This window comes from Physeter macrocephalus, chromosome 19 (assembly GCF_002837175.3).
Source record: "Physeter macrocephalus isolate SW-GA chromosome 19, ASM283717v5, whole genome shotgun sequence".
NCBI lineage: Eukaryota > Metazoa > Chordata > Mammalia > Artiodactyla > Physeteridae > Physeter > Physeter macrocephalus.
In genome coordinates this window covers 783831-808660 of record NC_041232.1, presented here as the reverse complement: position 1 = coordinate 808660, position 24830 = coordinate 783831, and the positions used below count along the sequence as shown (strand labels likewise).

At 46.0% G+C, this 24830-nt stretch overlaps 1 long non-coding RNA gene across 3 annotated transcripts in view; it reads right to left on the bottom strand.

Moving 5' to 3' along the window:
* Positions 1–24830, bottom strand: part of LOC114484364 (uncharacterized) — a 254640-nt gene that overhangs the window by 188646 nt on the left and 41164 nt on the right. For all 3 annotated transcript variants that reach the window (XR_008615937.1, XR_008615936.1, XR_003677167.1), the window contains exon 2: positions 21569–21660. This is a non-coding gene — a long non-coding RNA (uncharacterized lncRNA). The remainder of the gene's footprint in view (positions 1–21568; positions 21661–24830) is intronic.

Genomic DNA, 24830 nt, shown 5'->3' with positions numbered 1-24830 from the left:
CACCTTCCTCAGACGACCCTTTGTCTCCCACATTGTTTACAGCCCCCCATCCTCAGGGGACCCTTAACATCCTCTCACAGTACTTGGTTTGCCAGTTCTCTATCCTCAAGTCTGTTTCTATGACAAGGATTTTCAGAAAATATAAATTATTCTTGAATATCATAATTTGAAACTAAAACAGAAGAAATCCCTTTTCCTAAGCCTGCACCAGGTAAACCTGAAAGAGCTGAACCCTCTTGGGTTAACTGTGAGAGCAGCTGGCTGATCTCCTTACACTGAGTGAGTCTGAGAGACACCCATCCTCCCCAGAACTTTTCCAGGTGCTCTAACCCACAGCCTGCAGCGTGCCAACCTTCGGGGACATGTAAGGTCCAATGCCTTGAACAACGTCAACCAAAACTGGGGCTGAGCACAGAAACCTGGAAGCCGTCCACACCCCTAGTGGGAGAGCCTCTGCACTGGGGTCCACAACGACCACCAGGACGCATGTGCCTACATCCACCCCCACAGCACAGAACTGCACTCAAACCTTTCCAACTATTCACCTTTACTTAAAAACCCAGAAACTACTCTCCCTGCTGGCAAACTGCACTGTCTGACAACACTTCAGGCCACAGTTTTTGCCTATGGCCTCTGTATCATTGTATCCTACAGAACAACTCCTTCTTATCATTGTATCCTACAGAACAACTAGGACCATTTTAATTCTTTAACTATTAGAACCTAGCGCCCATATATCTAAACACTTTTATCAAGAGCTGCACAAAACAATACATACGCATCCCTTTCACAAGAAAGTTTTGTTTGTTTTTTAACTTCCTCCCTCTTTTGTAGAGTCGGGGAGAGTTAGGGCAGGAGGGTCAGTTTAGAAAGATTTAGCTCATGCATAAAATAGCTTTTGATTAATGAAAAAAGGAATTAAGTCCTCAGAGGGCAAAGTTACTTTATTTCCCTCTCAGTGGAAAGGAGAAGACAAATGGGAACCCCCAAGACAGCTGGGCCTCAGGCATGCTCGCCCCGTGCTGTACTCCCTCCTGCCTGTCCTGTTGGCAACTCTGGGGTCAACAGACCAGGCAGAGTGAGACAGCACACATCCTGGAGAAATCCAGAGAACCCCTTTATTCATTAAAGACTACCCCAACAAATCTTCTAAAAAGAAGGAACCAAAAGCTTTCCTTTGGGACCATGGCTGAGTTCTTTTATAGTCAGATCCCAGCACTCCAAAACAGAAACAGTCACTTCATATTTTCCTCTTTTCCCTCTGCAGCTGGAGAGCTAGCATGAAGTCCGGAGGGAGAGGCCACAGGGGGCCCGCAGGAGCCTCTCGCCCGCCTGCCCCTTTCCAAGGAACCACTGCAAACATTTTCCTTTCATTCCAGAGCACAAAATCCTGAAAGGCACTCATCTGCATTTGGCCTCCACGAACATCAGTAAATATATAAACTACCAATGTGAAACATCTCCCGGGAATAACAGTGCAGCAAATAAAACAATGTAAGCCTCTTTACCCTACCCCCAAATTACCTGTTCTCCTCCTCAAGAATCACTCTCCTCAGGTAACATCAAACCATCCTGAAGCAGTTGCTTCTAACAGTTTTCTTGGAAAGTCAATACCACCCAAGCAAGCTGTTACTCCCCTCCGCAGAGCTGCTGGAAACGAGTCCCCGAGCTGCCAACACCAGGTTTGGCAAACTTCGGCTCCAGAAAACCATTAATCTCGTTATGGCATTTGGAGGTCTCAACAAAATCGCATTTCCAAATGAAATAAACCCAGTCTCCCAAACTGGGCTGCATTGGAACAAGGAAACAAACAGCAGGGAGACAGCAATGAATTACAAATGGCATGCTAATTACCAGTCTACTTCCAGAAATAGCTGAAGACTGCAGGATTTTTGCTGTTGTTGTTGTTAAAATAACTACAGCCTTTATTCTAGGGCTGGGCAAAAGCATCTGATTTATTCAAATGCTTCAGCTTCTAAACATAATCACATTTATATGTACTAATCTGGGAGGGGGAGTAGGTGGAGACAAACCTTGGGGGCTGGGACATGGGTCCCCAGAGACAGCAGTGGGGGCCTGGGGAAAGCTGACCAGCCGTGATTAGGCATGTCTACCGGCATCACCAAACCCACCACCAGTGTGGCTGACAGAGAGGGACCCTCCTGCTTGCTCTCTCAGTGGCACCCATCTCAGACCATATGGACAAAGGAGGGGGGCAAAGGTAACCAAGTCTCGACAAAGTGTCTCAGCACCTTCAGCACTTACTCCGAGTGGTAGGTGGATGAGCAGCAATGGTGCCTAGCGAGTTTTACAGAATTTAGATTAGAGTCCTGCTTTCAAGAAACAATCTGCGGGCTTCCCTGGTGGCGCAGTGGTTGAGAGTCTGCCTGCCGATGCAGGGTACACAGGTTCGAGCCCTGGTCTGGGAGGATCCCACATGCCGCGGAGCAACTGGGCCCGTGAGCCACAACTACTGAGCCTGTGCGTCTGGAGCCTGTGCTCTGCAAAGAGAGGCTGCGATAGTGAGAGGCACGTGCACCGTGATGAAGAGCGGCCCTCGCTCCCCGCAACTGGAGAAAGCCCTCGCACAGAAACGAAGACCCAACACAGCCAAAAATAAATAAATTAATTAATTATTTTTAAAAAATATATATATATATATATATATTTAAAAAAAACAATCTGCTAAAGAGAAAAACAGGAGAAAGTGCAAGAGCACAACAGAAACATGGTCATTTCATGCCACTGCCCTTGGTTCCCTAAGGACAAGATGCACACCTCTCCCTGCGTGAGTGCAACTCAAGGGATGAACACCTCACCCCAGATTCCTATTTGTGCTATGGATGCAGAGCCTACAGGTTTAACAGCAGAATTTGGAGTCTGAGCCCTGTTTAGAGACCACCCCACTGCCCCCCACCCCTGCCCCAAACCTCTGCCACCTCCTTATGCCTCTAAATATGTCCCATCCTCCCACCCCTGCTCTCAAATTTCAGAATGTTTCAGCAGGAAGTCTCCTTCAAGCTCATCTCTTCCAGCAAAAGTTCCTCCAGGTTTAACAAAGCCATAGGAAGTGTTCTTGGGTCAAAAAAGTTTAGGAGAGGGACTTCCCTGGCAGTCCAGTGGTTAAGACTCTGCACTTCCAATGCAGGGGGCGCAGGTTCCATCCCTGGTTGGGGAACTAAGATCCCACGTGCCATGCAGTGCAGCCAAAAAAAAAAAAAAAAAAAAGAGAGAGAGAGAGAGAAATTTAGGAGATTCTGGGTTAAACAACACTACAGCTTTCTTTTCTGTCAAACTTCTCCGAGCCTCTAATATGCTAAAGGTACGTTAAGAATCTCCAAGAAGGGGATCTAACAGGCAACCTTTATAAACTTGATGGACTAGAAACCTTTTCTCTTGCCACCTCCTGAGACCAGTACTCCTCTGAGTGCCACACGCTCTCCAGCCACCTTCTTCAATGCAGAGCAAACATCTGCTGAGCACCCACTCCAGCCAGGCACACAGTGGCTGCTGAGGACACAAAAATGGAGAAGACACACGGGCCTCCAGGCACTCACAGCTGAGGATTCCGAGACTCTGGGGGGTGAGCTGCTCAAAGCCATGCAGATAATTACTGGCTGGTCTCAGAGCTCAAACTAGTGGCCAGCTGCCAGTCCACCACACTTTGTTCCTTGCCACACCCATCTCTGATCAGAAAAGGTGTTCAGCCATGGAAATGTGTTGATCAGATGGAGTTCTCCAGAGAGACCTCAGCAGCAGCCAAGATCCCCCATTAAAACAGGACACACTGCATTTGCTTTGCCTACTTGAATGACCCTGCTTAGTGTTAATACAGCAACTTGAGCATGGAGGCACCACGTGAACACCAGTAAGCAGTCTGTCAACCCACCCCTCCCAGGGGAACACCACCCCCCAGGAGCCCAGGGGCACTGGCCTCCCCTGTGTTTCTACACCATACACAGGGACCCTAAAGCATACAGACATCACCGACAGCACCTGATGGAGGCCATAAGGCTAAATGTCTCCCTGGAATTCACTTGTAATTGTCATGCCAGCCTGGTCTCCCCAGTAAAAACTAAAAGTTGTATCACAGAGGGCTTTAGTCTCAAATCCAGGACTGATGCAAGAGTGCTCTAGTCCAGTTCTACATGTCTCTGGACCATGTAGTTAGTTACAGGGGCTTTCTCTTCCTCTGAAGTATGGAGGTTTTGGTGGGCGAATGCCCCTTAACTCAATGATGTGAGGAGGAGGCAGGTGTTCCAAAAACAAAACTCTAAAGAAAAATTTTTAATGTTTTTGCTTTAACATATCAAACAGGCACACCATAAACTTGAAAAGCTCCACTACTTCTATTGAAATTTGTTTAATTTCCGGAAAGAAGGTCTGGCCCAGCATTAATCTTCTGCAGTCACACACATCTACATCCGCATCCACAGCAGGGGGTGCAGCTGACTGTGAGGGCCACTCGGATGTTCCTACACTAACTGGGGGAGTGGGGGCGGGTGTCGGAAAAATGATCTTCACTTTTCAAAGGAAATCAAGCCCCACCTTTTTTTAACTACAAACATCACTTAAAATGCCGACATGCTATACAAAACCATCACTCTAAGCATTCCATCCTAGAATTTGAGAAGGAAATTCCCCAGGAATTTCGAGAACACTGTAACTTTGGACAACATGTGTTCGCACTGCACGTGACTTGCCGTGGTGTCCTCCCAGCTCCGGCCTGCCCAGGACTCAAAACAGTGTCCGGCAGCAATAGGAGGGACCCACAGCTCAGCAGCAAGTCCTGCCGGTGCCGGCCTGACCCCAGGAGCTGGGCCTGGCACTGTTCTGATCAGAGCGCATTTTTGTCCAAGCTTCCCAGAATTTCTACCAGAGCCTACAGAATGACAGCTTCCTGTTAACAAATGCTTCAGGTCTCTTGTCTGTAAAAGCTAACCCACACTCTTGCATACCTCACCCCAGGACCAGAGCCCACCCCTGAACAGGAGCAGGAAGTGCCCCGCTACAGCTACTTTGCTCCCCGTGGCTGTGCCAGGCCTCTGGCACCGTGGTGCCCTGTGCAGCCTACTGCATGCCTGCTCCAGGGAGCCCTCCTGGTCAGCACCTATAAATAGGACGGGTCCCACTCTACTTCCAGCTTCCAAATCCTGGCCCCACACCATATACCTTCTTGTCTAAAGAAAAGCTTGTCCGTCATCTTAGACGGACAAGATAGGCCTGGTAAAAACCTGACATCAGACTTGAAATTCAGGCACCGATATCATGGCTCTGGAGCTCAGGAAAATATGTTTTGGTAACTGGAACAGGTACTTCCCTTCAATCTGGTCCCCGTGTTTACCAGGCGTTATCATCTCAGCCCTCTACAGGACGCTAGAGAAAAGGCTTGAGGACCTCTCCTGGGCAGGAAAACACCAAAGTACACAGCATCCCCCTCCCCTTTCCCCCCTCCCCACAGGTCAGCAAAGCAAAGGCCCCTCCAAGATGTAGAGACCCTCAGGGTCCCAAGTCACTCAGTCTCAACCCCCCTGTGTAAACATTCTCCATGGCCTTCCATGGGGACTGGGGACTCCTCTTTTAAAGAAGGTGCCCATTTCCTTTCAGACCAGGCAGGAAAAAAACAAATGCCAAAGGGAGGGCATTAAGCCGTGAAAGGTACACCCTGAAAGGCCACAAAAGGCCAGGCACTTCCTGTACAACATCTCCCCAACTCTACAAGAATCCTGTGTGAGTTCCAGGTATTATCTCATTCCGCAGATGGAGAAACTGAAATGCACAGAGTGAAGGAACCTGCCCAAGGTCATGTAACGAGTAAATGATGGGCTCCAAAATCCAACCTAGGTCTGTCTGCCTCCAAAGACCATGAACTTTTCTCACAGCCATGTGATTATGACGTTGTAGAAAGCACATATTATAAACTTTTAAATATTAACAGACCGAAAAGAAATGCACAGAAAGGAAAATAGCGGTTATGTGAAAACAATGAAACCATGGGTGACTTTTGCCCTTTTCTTTGTATCTAAATTTTCTTGCTTCTATTATTTTTAAATGTTTTAAAAAATAAAATGCTGTTTACAAATCAAAACTACAAGTTTATCAGTGAAAGGGTGCTGTCCATTAGTTCTATTATGATTTCTTAAGAAAACAAAGTGGGGCCTGCCAGTGGTCAGTGCCACCCCTGGACAGGCATGTGGAGGTGAAGACCCTGGCCCCCATGGTTAGAGGTCACTTCTGGGCCAGAGCCTGGACTTGCTGGGACAAGACTTTCCAGAGTTCCCTTTCCCTATTTTATGTAAGCTGATCTTTAAGAATTCCAGAAGTTTCATTTCGAGATCACCTTGCTAAGTGAAAGTAACTGGCTGCATCCTATTCCCGCCATAATGTGGTGGGTCAGGCCGCCTTTGTCTCAGCACAACACCACCCACCCCCGCGCCATGCGGTGAACTGCAGGGACAGCAAAGACAGCCCATCAGGACACCAGGAGCCTGGGCTGGAAGGGCAGGAGCTGTGTCTGCTCCTGTGTCTAGACCAGGGGCTACAAGGCCCTGCACAATCACTCAGCCTCTCTAGGTTTCAGGTTTTCTTCTTTGTACAATGAAAAAGATGGAATCGGTGACCTTCACAGTTACTTCGAGTTCTAAAACTTTAATTTTATAATCTCTGCCTTTGTCAGTGTGTGCAGTGCTCAATCTTCCACACAAACACAAATTAAACTCTTTTTGTACAATCATTAAAAGCACACACACCAAAATATACATTAGAGTTCACTTCTACTGGGGAAGTCTTAGAGCCTCATAAGAATATGTATATTAAACAACAGTGGCTATGCCCTTTGTTCCAGATATTCAAGAACATGTATCACCCAAAACAACAGTATAAAGATTCTCTACCCACTTGGAAGTCAGCAGACCCCCACCCCTCCACAATGCACTAAGTATACAGTGCTGACCACTTCAAGGTGTCAGCTGATCCTTTAAAATTCATTCTACTTCTACAGGTCTAAGCTCACATACAAGCCATCTGGAGCTATGTTTCATGTTGAGTGAAATCTCAGCTACAGGCTGCCCTGTGCCCACACTTGGACTCCAGAGGCAGGAGCCGCTGGTTTTTCCTGGGTAGGGCTCGGGCACCTCCGTGGGGATGAGTCTACAGAAGGGTCAACTTCTAGGTTTCCCCAGTCACCAGGTTCATCACAGCTCCCCAGGATGTTGGGCACATTACGCAAGGTCACAGGTGCTGAGGGAAGGTCCCTGTATGAGGGAAAATTCCAAGCAAGAGAGTAAATGTCTCGAGCTTCTACAAAGTCCAGATGCCAACAGGGGCTTCACTAATGCTGATGCTTCTGCCGAAGCCACTTCCCTTAGAAAAGCGTTGGTGTTTAACTCCTCAGTTGCAAACAAAGATTGCACAGCTCATTTCTTTAAGGGAAGAAGGGTTTACCTACAAATCAAATGCTTGATTTTCACTGTGCTTGATTACTACCCTATATTTTTATGCATGTCCCTAAAATCTGACCAGCCAGTTACCAAAATGCTCTTTGCTCCTAAGCATTTTCTAATAACTAGTGAACAAATCTGACAGAATTCACTTTTATATCCCTTGAGAGTACTGACAATCTCACAACTATTCCATGTAAGACCAAACTAAAAAGATACACATTTTTGACTACTCTAAACAATGGGCTGGCACGCAGACAAGTAGGTAGGCTGTTCTAACGTCAATTATGATGTAAAAAAGAGTGTAACCAGAATTTTCCTAGCAACCATTAAAAATACCATTTTCAGCTAGCCTTACAACATCCTCCATCCACATCCTCCAGCGTAGGATGGGGTCTACAAGGGCAGAGGCTGCAATGAAGCCTCTCACGTCAAGGCTCACTCCACCACTTACTAAGGGTCTGACCTTAGGCAAGTCACTTAAGGTCTCTGACTTCCACTTCCTTACTTGTAAATGAAGTTTTTGAATACATATGATAGCTGTGGTCTCTTTCGTTCTAAAGAAAAAGACATAACTTCTTCTCCAGTTAATAATACTACCACAGACCTCATCCTTCTGATGAGAAAAATCTCTTGCTATGTATTCAAATTGAGTTATTAAGACTTTTTTAAGAGACCATTTGTCATAATTATCTCCTATTTAAGCCATTTCTGGTCCAATCCTTCTAATGTGCTCCCAGCCTACAGCCTCAAAGTGATAGTCACCTTGACCATCATCAGCCCTTTCTGCATGGGCAGAAACTAGTGTTTAACATGTATATTCCTCAGCTTACTTCATAGAATTAAATAGCCAGAGGTTAAAAGTAGAGTCACTAGGACAAATCTGTCATTCCAACCTCAGAAATCATTTAGTGTGAACTGAGAAAGAGCTAGCACTGAACTTGTACTAAAGGACTCCTCCAGCCCCCAGAATGTGAGCCTGACTCCTCCAAGATCCCTAAGGAGGATGGGACAAGCTTCCAACAGTGCACGTGGAAGCAAGCATCCAAAAATTTACAAGTGACTTTCTGGGACTGAAAGCAAGGTAAAATGCAATTTTAAAAAATGTTTAAAAGGAAATTTTAAAAGTAGCTTCAAAGGGTGATCAGGAGAGATGACAATGACTAACAAGGTAATACTGACACCTGAAAATTCACATGCAATGTGAAAAAAAATGAAGAAGGAAGGTGACATCCATCTAAGACCTCTTACTTAGTGAGGCAGTCACTTTTTAAAAGAAAAAGTAACCTAAAGTTATGATTTAATCCAAAAGTGAACCATAAGATAACTGTACTCCCATATTTCTTCTTCTGTGATACAAAGAAGGACTGGTGTGAAACAATATTCCAGTCCAGCCAAGCCAGCTCATTTGTACAGGATTTGCATGTATTTGCATAACTTCTGCATGAGTAGGTGTTCTCGTCATGCATCTAAATTTTTTAAAGTATTTTTAAAGATATTTATTTACTTAGGCTGCACTGGGTCTTAGTTGCGGCATGTGGACTCTTAGTTGCAGCATGCACGTGGGATCTAGTTCCCCGACCAGGGATCGAACGCGGGTTCCCTGCATTGGGAGCACGGATGCTTACCCACTGGACCACCACAGAAGTCCCCATGCATCTAAATTTAATTAAATAATTTCCGTATCTGTAAAATGCCACAAACTACTGCTGACTTAGAGAAAATGCACACACACATACACCAACACATAGGATCAGCTACAGTTTGTAGTCTATCATGGCAAAAGGTTACCAGCAGCAACCTAGAAATAATGTCTTCTCTCCACCAAATTACTCTGTCCACAAAAAGACCAGGTTTCCAGAACTTGAAAACTGATTACTTCTACAGAGGCCATAGAAAGGATGTAAAACTGAATTACAAGAAATGCCAACCCATGCCAACTTGTCAAAAAATATGTAACTTTGCCAAGATCTAACCCAGTGATTTCAGGTTCACACTTTCATTATGTGTCTACCTTAAAAGAAGTCAGCAATGAAGGTTCACAGTATTCCTTTGATGGGGTGCCCAAGCCCCAGAACCAAAGCACATCTGCCTCAGGAGCCACCTCACCAATGCCCAGAATTGACCTCCTAGAGTCCACACTGACTCCACTGTCATCCCATTCCCAAGTGGCCCCTGAATTGGAAAGATCCCAGATCTCTCTCCAGTGGTCTTTCTACCCCAGAATGATCAGGGAACAAGTAAAGGGGTAGCAAAGAAAAAATCTTAGATCAAGACTGTTGATCTCGGGCTTCCCTGGTGGCGCAGTGGTTGCACATCCGCCTGCCGATGCAGGGGAACCGGGTTCGCGCCCCGGTCTGGGAAGATCCCACATGCCGCGGAGCGGCTGGGCCCGTGAGTCATGGCCGCTGGGCCTGCGCGTCTGGAGCCTGTGCTCCGCAACGGCAGAGGCCACAGCAGAGGGAGGCCCGCATACCACAAAAAAAAAAAAAAAAAAAGACTGTTGATCTCTCACAAAACTGATGGCACCTTATTACTGCCTCATCTATTACAAAATAAATCCTCCATGTAATAGCCACAAAACAATGTGCTGCTAACTCAGGTGGAGAAAGCAGAAACCAAGAAATCTCCACCTTCCAGGCTTCATGATAGTCAATCACGTGGCTCTCTTATGCTTCAATTTCTTCACCTGGTTAAAGACTTTTCACACGTCCATTATAAATTCTGGAGTAGAACTGGGTGTGAGAAAACAAACCCCAAGAGTACCCTCTCGCCTTTCTCAACATGCACTAGAGATGTTTCATTTCATTTGATACTGTGAAGGGTACCTCAAAGCCTAAAGACTGGAAAATGTCTAGGACATTTCTAGATGCTAAAAATGTTTTATAACTCAAGTTTCCATCATCTATACTCATCTCAAGCCATATGATCACCTGAAGTGGTTGGCGAAAACAACAGAAATAGAATATGGGTCACAGAATCACAAATACACACAGAACACACCCAGGACTAATGTCAGCAGCCTACCCATGAATCACCTATGTTCGCACCCAACACTGTTGTTACTGTTTGCCATCTGCTTTTGAAACACCTAAGACAATGAGCCAAGGAAAACATCAGGTCTTCAGAAATGCTGTATTATTCTCTCTATCCACTCCACCATCCATCCAAACAGCAGCCAAATAGCTCCCTGAGGCCAGGAAACTTCTGAACCCCACTGCACTTCCTTATCACCTGCTGAGCCCTTGACGGCACACAACTAGTGCATGAGGACTGACTAAACTAAAACACCCAACGCTGAGCATTTCTTTTTGGTAGCCTAGAAGGGAAAATTTTATTTTACTGGATATTTTCCAAAATTTCATCGATTGGCTCAAAAGTACCATAATCAGCTAGACCAACAGATCTTGGGGCAATATTTCCCTGGTAAAGAGGAAATGCCCTATGCTGTGGCCTCTACTTGGGACACCCTGTCCAACTCAAGCAGAAAAAGCACAATTCTCAAAAACAGAATTGTAAGCTTAAGAATGGAAGAGAAAATTACACTGGCCATGAGATGACACACTTTTATTCCTCAGAAACACTGCTTTGTCAAAATTCAGTAATTCTTAAAGATAAACCACATTTACATTGAATGTGACGCTCACTGTTCCCAAGAGTCCTAAGATCTTAGTGGCTAAGGTTTGGAACAGAGCAGCTGCGATTCAGACCAGGCCAGTCTACAGGGTCTTCTGTGGGAGAAAGAAGGGCTGAGCCTGAGGTGAGGCAAAAGGTGCCCGAGGGCCCCACAGACCTGAGCCGGGTCCCATTCGAGGCCGCGAGCAAATCGCTGCACCTGCCGGAGCCACAGCCTCTCTAACCACTTCATTCCATTTGTAAAAGGCCTTTGCCAGGACTAATACTGTATGGTTTCAATCAAGTACGCAGTAATTATTTGCTGAGTGAATGCATGAGCGAACATATAAAAAGAATGAAAAAACTAACAGCCGATTTTGCCTTCAGATGCCTCTCTTGGTGGCAGAGGTGCTTTGCTGCCGATTATACTGTTCATCATTCTGTTTCCTGGAGCACAAGAGGCTGAGTCTGAGTTGAGAGGTGTGAGGACTTCTGTGAACAGACTGGCTGGGGGAGGAGGAGGAGCAGGGTGTTCACGCACCTGCTCACACATACTCCCTGGAGGGGCCCAAACTCCATCCAGGCTTGATACACAGTCCCTTTCAGTTCTGTTTAGGTTTTTATTGCCTGGAAACTGAGAAAATACCCAGAATTCAGTTAGCCTCAGGAAATTAAAATCCCTGTGTGTCACAACAGGTCCAGATGTGGCCTCTGCGTGGGCTTACTTTCTCGGGGGCCGCAGTGCAGAGGGAGGCCTCCGATTTGCCCACTGGTGCTGGCAGTGACAGTCCTTATGCCAGTGACTGTACCCTCTTATAGTCTTACAGGCCTACCTTAGAGGCAAAGGTTTGGTATAAATCAGCTACGGTTTAAATTTAGGAATAAGAGACTTTTTCATTTTTGTGGTATACTGTAACTTCTTAGAATATACACAGCGTTTGACTTTTACTTAGTTTTATATCTCACTAAGTGCTTTGCTGCTGCCCACGAATAAGCAGTAGGTCACACATCTGATGGTAGACAACAGAACTCTTTCAAGATACCCTGATTTTGCTTCTTATCAAAAAAGAAAATACACACACACTCATACAGAAATAAGGCATAAAAAGATGCCTAAAACAAACCCATATCTTTTTTTTTTAAGAATACTTGCCTGGAGAATAAATAAAGAAAATGGTAAAACTGAAGAAAGCAAATAAGTAGAATCTTTATTAGTTATCAATTCTAGCCAAGCAAAGTTTGGATAGTATTCTAATGGCTTCAGGATTATTTTATCCAAAATAAGTTAGATATGCAAAGAAGTAGATGTTGAGATAGTAGGAGAAGACTTAGAATATAAACATAATCAGATTAATGAAGAAACTGCTGAAAATTCTCCAGAGAAACAGGAACGAAAGGACACGGACACACACACACACAGACAGGGGAGAGAGAGATTTATTATGAGGAGCTGGCTCACACAATTATGGAGGCTGAGAAGTCCCTCGATCTGCCGTCTGCAAGCTGCAGACCCAGGGAAGCCAGTGGTGTCAAAGGCCTGAGAACAGGCGAGCCGACGGTGTAAACCCCAGTCCCAGGGCAGGATGTCACACCTGAAGCAGGCAGGCAGGAAGCAAGAGGGCCAAATTCTCCTTTCTTCCACCTTCTGTTCTATGCAGGCCTTCAACGGACTGGACGATGTCCACCCACACTGGGGAGGCCATCTACTGAGTCTGACTCATCTGGAAACACTCTCACAGACACACCCAGAAATGTTTAATCTGCCCACCTGCAGACTACAATGCGTGCTTTAAGACCCACTTCACACGTCACTACCTCCATGAGTATATCCACAAACCTTCCCAGTAGGGTGTACACGGCCCTCTCTGCCCTGGGCCCCTTCGGCACCACATGTTAAGCGCAAGTCACCGTGGACTGTGACCAGGGACATGTTGTGGGTCTCCTCCATCAGATCACGAGTCCCTCTGTGAGGCAGGGCCTGTTTCCCAGTCATCTTTGTGCTCAAGCCCCGCCCCCCCAGGGCCAGCACACAGCTGGAGCTCTGATGTGGGTTAAAGATAAACTTTATCACCAACAGCTGGTCGTGACCCTGCTCACTGTCCCACTGCTCCTCTTCCAATAACAGCTTCTCTGTCTTGGTGACATAAGCATCTTCCCACACTTTTGAAAGCCAAGGTTTGCCCAGATTGAGACGAACTTCCCTATCCTCTCACCTGTTAGCGTTCTTTCTTGATTTGACCAGGAGATTCATGCTCTAAAGACAATGGAGGCGCAGGAGGCAGGCTCCTGAGGGTGAGGCTCCCACCGTCCACACAGACGGCGCTAACACCGTAGAAAACCTTCCCACTGCACAGGATTCTAGAAGTCATTCCAGTAAAAGTCTTGTGGAATTCTTATCACAAATAATGTACTGTTATCCATAAAAGGTCACAATTTAAAATTTTTCCAATTTTCAGGAAAAACAAGAGTCTGAGCAGAAATTCTCCCGTCTTTGCTTTTTTTGTCACATTTCCTGTCCATCTCCTCATCAGCACCCCTGAAAACACAAGAGCAACATGCAGGCCGAGTGGGTTGTTCCTGGAAGTTGGCCCTACCTGGAGTCTTGTCTAAGGAATAATGCTTCACTCAGAACATGTACGAGAGGCCTGCTGGCCCAAATAATATTTATTACCTCTATAGGAAAGGATAGCTCTCAATTCTATTCTTTCACTTCCCTTTAATTAGTTCATATTTTCAAATCTTGTAATTTTAAGATCACCTCCATACTTCAGCATATCTTTCTTTTGGATTCCTAATGGTGTCTAATTGAGAGTGTGCTTTTAAAAATACGTTTGGGGAGTATTTTTTTAAAACGAGGATACCCAAAGAATTGAAAGCAAGGACTTGAAGAGATATTTGGACACCCATGTTCAGCACAACAGCCAAAAGGTGGAAGCTACCCAAGTGTCCATTGATGGACAAATAGATAAATGAAATGTGGTCTATATAGACCACGGAATATTATTCCGTCTTAAAAAGGAAGGAAATTCTGACACTTGCGATAACATGGATGAGCCTTGAGGACACTATGCTAAGTAAAGTGAGCCAGTCACAAAAGGACAAATACTCTATGATCCCACTTGTATCAGGTCTTGAGCAGTCAAGTTCCTGGAGACAGAGAGTAGAAGTGGTTGCCAGGGGCTGGGAGTGGGGGGAATGGGCGTTAGTGTTTTATGGGAATAGAGTTCCAGTTTTTCAAGATGAAAATAGTTCTGGGGATGGATGGAGGTGATGATTGCACAACAATGTGAATGTACTTAATGCCACTAAACTGTACACTTTAAAATGGTTAAAACATACTGTTTTCCACAGCAACACTACCATTTTTCATTACCACCAGCAGGGCACAGGGTTCCAAATTCTCTGTTATATATTTTCCACCACACTTTTTGAAAAAGGGGAGCAGCAGAATGTTTGAGAACCAATTAAAGATCAAAAAATAGATAACTGATTTAAATACCACAATACCAAGTGGAAAAAGTTCTTTTAATGACTCAAAAGCATCCTTATATCTTGCAAAGTACTAAAAGATACTTCACAAACCCACCTGAACCGGTAAAACAAATTTTCTCAAATGACTGAAGAATCTCAGCACATTCTCTTATTTTTATGAAGTCAACAGGGGTACCGAGAGATGAGGAGTGAGGTGACAGGATGTGTGGCAGCTGCCAGACTAGCACCACAGGAAGCAGAACTCCCTGCCCAGCCATTGCACCGGGCAAACGTGGATCAATCGAAGCAGAGAAATAAAGAAAGCCAAAAGCATCATTATTCTTGGACTATAACTGCATAGGTGAAATATTACAACAGAACAGAACGTGCATATCAGGTAGCACCTCTGGAACTTTTAAAAAGCAAACGTAGACGCAGGTCGAGTTTGGGACGAGTCCTCCCTTCTCTAATTCGCTCTGGCTCCAGGGCACCCCTGACATCCTGCTCTGGAAGAGAGGTGCCTGGGTAACCTTCCCGGCTCCTCCGCCTCCACCCGAGAACTCAACAGAAACATTTCTGCTCCCAGTGGACCGTGAGGCCCAGGCAGCATGGGACCACCCCTGACCTGGCTGAGGCACTCTCGCCCACACGGTCTTCAGGCAGCTGTAACGCTTTGTGTTTGCAAGTGATCTGCACACTTATCCAGCGATCCTGTCCCCCAAAGGCGACTGGCCACTCAGACAGAAGGCGCTGAAGTGGGCACCACTGAGCAGCGCCAAAGCCATGGCGAGCTGCGGATGAGGAGGTGAAGCACTCGTCGCCTGAGGTTTCCTCCACTGTCCTCTGGACAGCTGCTGGCCTATCGTAATCACCCCCAAGCGAGTCGCCAGAAAAATTGTAGAGAACAAGGCACAGCAGATCCAGGGAAAGAGGGGGAAACTGCTGATTAAATGCTGGGCTGAATCCACACTGACCCCAGATGACCTGCAAGCAGCCGGCCCCCCTCCCAAGCACCAAGCTCGCGAAGGTAACCAAGCACTGGCAAGCGGCCTTCAGCAGGAACCATCCCCAACACAATACTACAGGAAGTTCAAGAAGAAAGCCCACAAAGAAAAACCCCAGCAGATGGGGTCCCCTCTTGTGTTGTCACACAACTTACTAAGCGGACCCCTGTCCTCCCTCTGCCCGGCCTCTTCAGTCCTGACAACACCTCCCTCTCCCAGCACTCACTATGCTTCCAAAATGATTTTCCCGAGTTAAATGAACTTTACCTCATGCTCTATTGCAAAAGCTCTTAACCTTTCTGGAGGTCAAAATCTTACCAAGAATCCCATCAAAGCCCTGGCCTTCTCTGCAGGAACAGGCACAATTTCCAGGAATTCACATATGTCCTGGGTCCCAGGGGTTAAAAGCCTCTGCCCAGTGGTTGCCTCCTTCCATTTCCTTCCTGCATTGAATCTGATAAACACTGGGCAACCGACCTCCATCTGTAAGAATTATGTAACTCTAACAAATGTCAAGAATCCTTAAGGAGTCCTTTTGAAGGGGTGGCCCACCAAACCCACTGGTATTAAGGCTCGAAGGGGAGGTCATCTCACAGAGACTCATGAGGCCCAGCCAGCCAGACATGCAGCAGCCTTGGAGGACACCCTCCCAGATCATGACCCCCGTGCCCGGCACCTGCCCTCGCACGTGCACCGCTGTGACTTTGTGAGGATCGCTGAGGCTTCGTCTGCTACAGCTGGCATCTGCTGCCACAGGCACATCCTCACAATAGCCTGACCTCGGTGAGCACATTCACACGTGAGCGCCGTTCACCCGAGTGACACCCGCCGGGGCGGACGGGCGGGAAGAGAGATAGGCGCTGCCCCCACCCTACGTGCTGCAGGAGCCGCCTCACCCACACACACAGATCGAGCCCACGAAGCCACATTTTTGAGCTGCTGCTGAGAATCCCATAAAAAGCAATGCTATTTCTAACCTCCCGCACCATGGAAAAATACACACGCCACTAAGCAACCCAGAATCTCTGAAAGATTTATTTTTATACTCTCCCCCATGCCCCCCACCTTTACCTCCCCGACAAAATTTTTAGGTGGAAAATTTGCTAGCTTTTTAGCAGTTTAACGCTGTGCTAGGCACTGACTGATGAAGTTGCTGTGTTTCACTTTAAAGCGAAACATAAAGGTGTTTTTCTAATACAACTCTGAATGTCTACTTAATAACAAAATAATATAGTCTAACAATAGAAGGACAACATCCAACACACAGGCAGAGAAAATTCCCAAGTTCCCAGGCCACAGGCAGAAACAGCAGAAGTAACAAGGTTCTCTTTCCAGCTTCTAAAAGTGATGCCCTGCCTGCGGGCCTTCCTCTTTGCATTGCTGGGTTTTCCTAACTCAAACACAGCACATGGCATCCCTGAAGCCCTTGCTGAGTTCCAATTTTTCTCAGTGCCACTCTTAACCTTAAAGTGGAAGAATGAGGGAAAAGCAGTGAGATGGGGCTCAGATCTGAGTCCCCTGATGCTGCACAGACATGGGGTGGGCAGGAGGAAGGGAGGAGGAGGAGAAGAGAGAGGAAGCAGGAGGTAGAAGGGCCTGAATGAGGCCTAGAGAACCCAGAAACTCTATCACAAGCCAACAGGGACCCTGGAACTAGTCTACCTGGGATCTGTCCCAGGACCCATCCCACTGGAAACCTTGGTGTCACTTCCTTGATGACAACCTGGAAGGCCAGAGAGGCACCAACCCACCACTGCCCAGCTTCTCACACAGCCAGGATGTCTTGGTGCAGCCTCTGAATGACCCCAACCTAACTGTAAGGCAGAGTTTAAATCCTCCTTCAAGTTAGGGAACTCCCAGCACAAACCTTTCATGGTTTAATCGACTTTACTGGACACTGGCAAAAATACATCTGGAGAAAATAAGCATTCCTGTAGACAGTGTAGACAGCAGAGACCTACACTCAGAGGTGATGCCTCTCGCAACACTACTAATCCTCTGTGATGTACCTTGAAAGTTTAAATTTAACACAAAGACAGAAGTTCAGGTCAGGTTGCATCACCTGTATCTACAGTTATTTTTTGACTGCTAGAGCATCTCCCCACTGGGACCACAGGTCTCACAATGCAGGACTCCCACTTGGCTCCCTGGTCCTCACCATGTACTTCAGATCCCTTAAGGACCTTGAAGGAAACCAAAAAAGAGATGGGACTTTCCCCATCTGAACCTTTCTCACCTGTGCTGAGAGCCAACTGGGTCTAAGTCTCACAAAGAGGACAGGAAAAGGTGCAAAAAGCTCAAATTAATGGTTTGTTTACCTCCAGCCCAGCAACTTTGTGCTCGGCCAGGGCACAGGCACTCCACCCACCTGACTCCAGCAAGATGTCCCATGAAATTAGTCAGCAAACCTCCTTAGTCCTGCAAGAGGACAGAAAGCTCCGCCCTTGCTCTCTTCCTCTGATCCGGCCAGCCATGGTCCTTGGGTAAGAGCTGGCATTTGGATGGAAAACAATAACTGACATTTCATCAAGCTCCTACTATACATTGAATGCTGAGTTAGGCACCTTCACAATAATTCCACAAAACAATTACTATCCTGCTTAAAGAAGAGAAAACCTGAGACTCAGAGGAGGTTAGGACTTGCCAGAGTAACAAAGTGAGTAAAAGCACAGAATTCGAGCCAAAGGCCATGTTTCCAAATATACCTTACAGATATGATAAGGCAAAGAGGGACCTGTCTTCAGATTTATCAAGGAGGTCAAAATTTTGAAATACATTCAATAACAACCTAGACATGGGGACCCAACCCGATTTTAAAACCAAGTCCAAAAAATCCACTGTACAGTAAGACAGGCACATTCTGCAGTTAACAAAAAGCCCAGAATTCCTTGGGCCTTCCCATCCCAGCAGACAGAGCAGAGTGGTAATGCCTCCAGTCTGTCCTATCAGCACGTAGGAATGTCTACCGGTCCAGCTGTGAGCTTTAAGGGACAGAATTTTACAAGTAACAGAACAAATATAAATTCCAGGACAATCAGCTGTAAGAACCTATCTTAGAGGTGTGAAAGCTCTTACAACACCTCAGAACCCAAGTATGTACCTAGAAATGACCTGTACTGCACCAGGTGACATGCAGTTCTGCAGAAAGGAATCTGTTCTTAACCGCTGTTATGTTCAGAAGGAGCAATGCACTTTACTTTTAATTTAAAACCCATATACAGTAATGTAGTCAAGAAAAAGTTTTCCATTACCAATTCTGAAAGTTGCTTAAAATAGCTGACAGAATGAGGTAACTCCATATACGGGAGAGAATCGGGTAGTTATGTAATTTGCAAGATTTCTACTTCTGTCAAAATTCTGCAAATCAAGCTGCATAGTCCTTAGGGGCAGAGTCCAGTGGTGTGTTCAGTTACCCAGTAAAATTCTACATGAAGACAGTTCCAGTTTTTGGTGGGCAAAGTCAAAGAGGACTACATCTGAGATGATGATGAGAAACCACGCTGTGCCCAAACTCTCTCTGGCTCTGGTGTAGACAAGCTGCCACCTCCCGCTTCGAGCTGGTGGTGGGTATGCCAATTTATGGAAGAAAAATGGCGTGCGGCACCTCAGCAATACCATGTCTGGGAAGGTAAGGGATTCTCAAACATCACGCTGTCCTGTCAGGTAATGAAGAACCACATGAACGAAAAGTGTTCCATCAGTCACTGACCACTGGCAAGGCATGCGGCCTGAGTGCCCCCCACGGAAGCTTACCACCCACCCTGTGAGAGCCTACTGAATGGGCTCCACGTTTGAAGATCCCTGATTGTGAAATCCAGTCAGGAAAGAACTACGTAGGAACTGCACCCAACAGTGACTCAGAGAGTCTGTTAGGTACGGCATGGTTCTGAGCACCTACAATTTCAGGAACCTTCCAACCTGTGAAAAGTCCACATAAGTTCAAGGGTCTGTGTGCCTTAGTGAGGAAGCACATTAAATCCCTCGTGATTCTCCAACTGCCTCATCTATTCCGACAACCACCATGAATAAAAAGGCTTGGGTAAGCTCTGAAAGCCTCCAGGGGGATCTCCATCAATCATTTCCTCTGACAAAAGTCTCACTGAACTCCTCCTAGTTAGCAGGCACTGTTTCAAGCCCTGGAGGAAAAAACAAGTGGGAGGGAGGGACATTCTTGCCCTTATAAAGCTTACATTCTAGTAAGGAATATGGCATAAACAAAAAGTCATGCCTGGCACATTAAAAATTTAGGGGAGGGACTTCCCTGGTGGTGCAGTGGTTAAGAACCCCCCTGCCAATGCAGGGGACATGGGTTCGAGCCCTGACCCGGGAAGATCCCACATGCCGCGTAGCAATTAAGTCTATGCGCCACAACTACTGAGCCTGCGCTCTAGAGCCCGCAAGCCACAACTACGGAGCCCGCGTGCCTCAACTACTGAAGGCTGCGCACCTAGAACCCGTGCTCCGCAACAAGAGAAGCCACCGCGATGAGAAGCCAGCACACAACAAGGAGTAGCCCCCACTCGCCACAACTAGAGAAAGCCCGCACGCAGCAACGAAGACCCAACACAGCTAAAGCTTACATTCTAGTAAGGAATATGGCATAAACAAAAAGTCATGCCTGGCACATTAAAAATTTAGGGGAGGGACTTCCCTGGTGGTGCAGTGGTTAAGAACCCCCCTGCCAATGCAGGGGACATGGGTTCGAGCCCTGACCCGGGAAGATCCCACATGCCGCGTAGCAATTAAGTCTATGCGCCACAACTACTGAGCCTGCGCTCTAGAGCCCGCAAGCCACAACTACGGAGCCCGCGTGCCTCAACTACTGAAGGCTGCGCACCTAGAACCCGTGCTCCGCAACAAGAGAAGCCACCGCGATGAGAAGCCAGCACACAACAAGGAGTAGCCCCCACTCGCCACAACTAGAGAAAGCCCGCACGCAGCAACGAAGACCCAACACAGCCAAAAATAATAAAGAAAATAAATAATTTTTTTAAAAATTTAGGGGAAAAGAACCTTATGTTGTATAGAACTTTTTTACTTTGCTGAAGACTCTCATATATTTCTTCATTTGATGTTCTCCACAGCCTGGCAATTAGGCAGGACAGGAATCACTAAAATACTTAAGAGTTGACAAAATAGAGGCAAAGAGAGGTGAAGAGACATGCTAAAGGGTAAAGCTGGGCAGGCAAGCTGAGGCAGGTAGGATGTTCCTGGTACCACCCCCCGCCAGGCACCTTCACTAACTGTCCCCCACTGGGGCTGGCTATGAATTGGGCTTTGAGTCTGAGGATGCCCAGAGGTGACCAAAACATGTGTGTCATCTAAGCTTCTACTTCCAGATACCCTGAAATTTATACCCCAGGCCACTTACACCCCACCCTTCAAGAAGAAACACACAGGAACACAAACACAGCAAATTAGGAGGTCAACGCCCCCCTACAGTACAGATCACGTGTGCTACCAACACACAGAGAGGAAAACCTGCTCACTTGCTGTTACAAAAGCCAGGAGAGAGAGAGAAGCTGACATCCGTTCAGTGTGCGCTACATGCCAGGTGCTGTATGAAGCATGGTGGCTCATCACGTCCCACGGCAATCCCGTGATTATTCCCATTTTATGAAGTTGGAAACCAAGCAGAACAAAAAATTTAGAATGAGAAAGAAAGAATCCCATTTCTTACCCATCTTAAACATTTTTAAACATCTGGGTATTAAATGCTCAGGCTCAGCAATAAATAGAAATTGAATAGTAAGATTATTTTCCTTCAGATATTCTAGTAAATCTAGAAATATGTATTTTATATACATTCACAGCCCACTATGAATACACTTGGGTATTAAACAAAAAAGAAAAGTCACATTTAATCTGATATCATGCAACTTTCCTCCAATCAGAAAAAGTTACATTGGGAAGACAGTTTTTGCACCTAGGAGTTTGGGACCACTTTCTTGAGAGGGACACAATCTCAGAACAGTCAGTGCTGTGACAAGCTCTGCTTCACAAACATTATCAAAGAGAAGAGTCTCAAGCTCTACTCACCTTTTAAGCTGTTACGAAAACTGACGCGAGTTCCTGAAAACAGTCCAATCAGGAGATGGCACTTTGATGTTACAGATACAGAGCTTGAACTGCTGAAAGGAAAAATAAAGAATTCCAGTGAACCATTTCTTGGTTTCTTTAAGTGTACCATCCCCTTCTCCAAGTTCTGAAAAGTACTTGACTGTCACAATAAAAGGCACAGATACCAAAATGAATAAAATAAGCATCATATAATAAACAGAAGAGAGAAGACCCCCAGCACACAATCTGGGTACGGGGTATGACTGAACTGGGGATAAATTCTCCAGCAGCCACAGGGCCACCAGGTTCTCAGTATCCAATCAAAGGACACACACTTGTTCCTTCGAAGTCACAGCCTTTTTCTTCAACAAGGGGTCATGAACATGTAATTGACAATGTCTTTATTGGATTAGGGATTTTTTAAATTATAGACATCCTAAATATGGCTGTGTCTTAAGAATCCAAAGTATCTGTCGACCACATGGATCCACCGATCCTTAACTATAAAGGGAGGCAGGCCCAGCAGCACTTTTTCCTCCCCTGAAACACAGTTTAATTTTGTGGGAGCAACAGTGACCCCTGCTTAGTGAAGACACAGCTAAGGTGACAACTTCCGTGATTGTGTCTGCTAGGCTATCTTAACCCCTGCCCTCCACCCTGTTGGCAGGACGTCCTTCCGACTCTGTCTGGTTTCAGTTCACACAATCTGTCACCAGCATCCTCCTCTCAGCCTGATGAGTACGCTGTCCTCCTCACCACTCCAGGTCATGTCAGGTGACCACCTCATGCCTGACAAAGCAGTTCCAGGTAAACTCAGTTGGCTCTGCCTCAGATGGCACAAGCACCTCTCAGCACCCAGTTGGCCAATGTGCAGGATTACACTCTGGTCCAAGGGTGAATAAGCCACCATCTGTCTAGCTTGTGTGCTGCAATGTACTCTCCAGGAGACTTGCGCCCCGAAGCATGTTCCTGCCATATGTCACTCCTGAGTGATCAGCCAATGCTAAGACATCCAGATAAAAAATGACCGCGTCTAGCCAGAGGACCCTGTGAGATTCCTGTGGACATCCACCCCAAACACATGAGCCAGACACCCCACTGTTTTTATGTAACTCCTTCCTACCAATGTGGTGAACCTACAGACATTACTTTGTCCTCCTGACTTTTACCTATATTGAGAGAAGAAAACAACCCACTTCTGACTTTCCGGATGATAGTTTTATTCCTCAACTGGGACTACTCTCATCAGTCTTCCTGGGATTCAAATGCTGATTTCTAGGGAACAGAAGTCAGTGGAATAACCAGAAATGTATGTGGTGGATAGAATTCTAAGGTGACCCCCAGTGGGGCCACACCTTTGCATAATTCCCTCCCGTTGAGTGCAGGCAGAACCAAAAGAACATGACAAAAGTAATGGGATGAACCAAAAGAACATGACAAAAGTAATGGGATGCCATTCCCTTGATCAGGTTACGCTATGTAAGACTCCATGTCAACCTACTAGAAAGTGAGGGACTCCCTTTCTGGCTTTGAAGAAGTGAGCGGCCATGTCTGAAGGGCCTGTGAGGGGGCCACACGGCAAGGAACTGCAGGGGCCTCTAGGAGCCAAGAACAGTCCTCAGCTGACAGTAGCAAGGAAACAGGGACATCAGACCTACAGCTACAAGGAACTGAATTCTGCCCACTTAAATGAGCTTAGAAGTGGATTCTTCCCCGACTCACACTTCCAGAAGAGAACACAACTGGGCTGAGAGCTTGTCTGCAGCCTTCTGAGATCCTGAGCAGAGAACCAACTAAGCCATTCCCACACTCCCAACCCATGGAAACTGTAAAACAATATGTGAGTGTTGGTTTAAGCTATTACGTTTTTGGTCATTTGTTTTGCAGCAGTAGTAAATAAATTTAATTTGGCAATTAATTAAATATAGGAGTATACAAAACACATATGTATATATTAAATGCACTCATAACTAACACAACAAAACAGCCCTCCCTACCTGCCTCATCCATCCATAAGCAAAAACTCATTTCTCCTACTTGACTATGAGCTCTCTGTGGGCAAGAACCAACATCACCATGACCCTGGCATCATCAAGACTGTGAAGAGTATGTGGCACGTGGGATGCCCTTAATATATTTTTTTAAATAAGCCAAATTAAGAGTTATGATTTGTCAATCTCTCGTTACTGCAATAAGGCCAAAACAATAGAATTTGTGCACTCCTTCAAAGCAGAGCTCAGAGCCTCAAAATTAATGTCAAAATAGGTGGAAGATACTAAGCCTCATATTCTACCCCCAAATGATGAATGGACAATTTCTCCAGGACTGGTTATGTCATTTTACCTGTGAACCTGAGTCACTGCTTAGAAATTTTGCTCCGCAGTTACTGCTTTTGCCAAATATCCTTGCCCCTTCTTGGGCATTTAGCTATCAGCTGAAGGTTAAAAACAAAAAAATTCCCTAAGAAAATTTCCAAAGTAAGAATGTGTGAATCACTCTTTTTTTAAAAAATAAATTTATTTTTATTTATTTTTTTTTTGGCTGTGTTGGGTCTTCGTTGCTGCGCGCTGGCTTTCTCTAGTTGCGGCGAGCAGGGGCTACTCCTCGTTGCAGTGTGCGGGCTTCTCACTGTGGTGGCTTCTCTTGTTGCGGAGCACGGGCTCTAGGTGCGCGGGCTTCAGTAGTTGTGGAGCACGGGCTTCAGTAGTTGTGGCATGCGGGCTTCAGCAGTTGTGGCGTGCGGGCTTCAGCAGTTGTGACTCGCGGACTCTAGAGTGCAGGCTCAGTAGTTGTGGCACACGGGCTTAGTTGCTCCGCGGCATGTGGGATCTTCCCAGACCAGGGCCTGAACCCGTATCCCCTGCAATGGCAGGCGGATTCTTAACCTCTGCACCACCAGGGAAGCCCATGTGAATCACTCTTAATTTTCCATTTGTATTGATAATTCATTCCCAACCACAACGGAAAAACCTGTGTAGGTCAAATGCCCTAACTCTAATTCTGAAACAAAATGCTAATGTCAACTTCATGACAACCTATTTCAAAGGTTCTTTAAGATTTTTTATTTTTAAACTGCTGATTTGTAATTCTTTTAAGCAAGATTTTATTTAAGCTCTGCTTAAAATAAAAGTTGAATGCATAAATCATCCAGTTTCTGCTATGCTCGAGAGATAAAATTATTGGTTTTTTAATTACAAAGAATATTGCAACTCAAGTTGTGTCTATTTTAGATGTCAAAAGT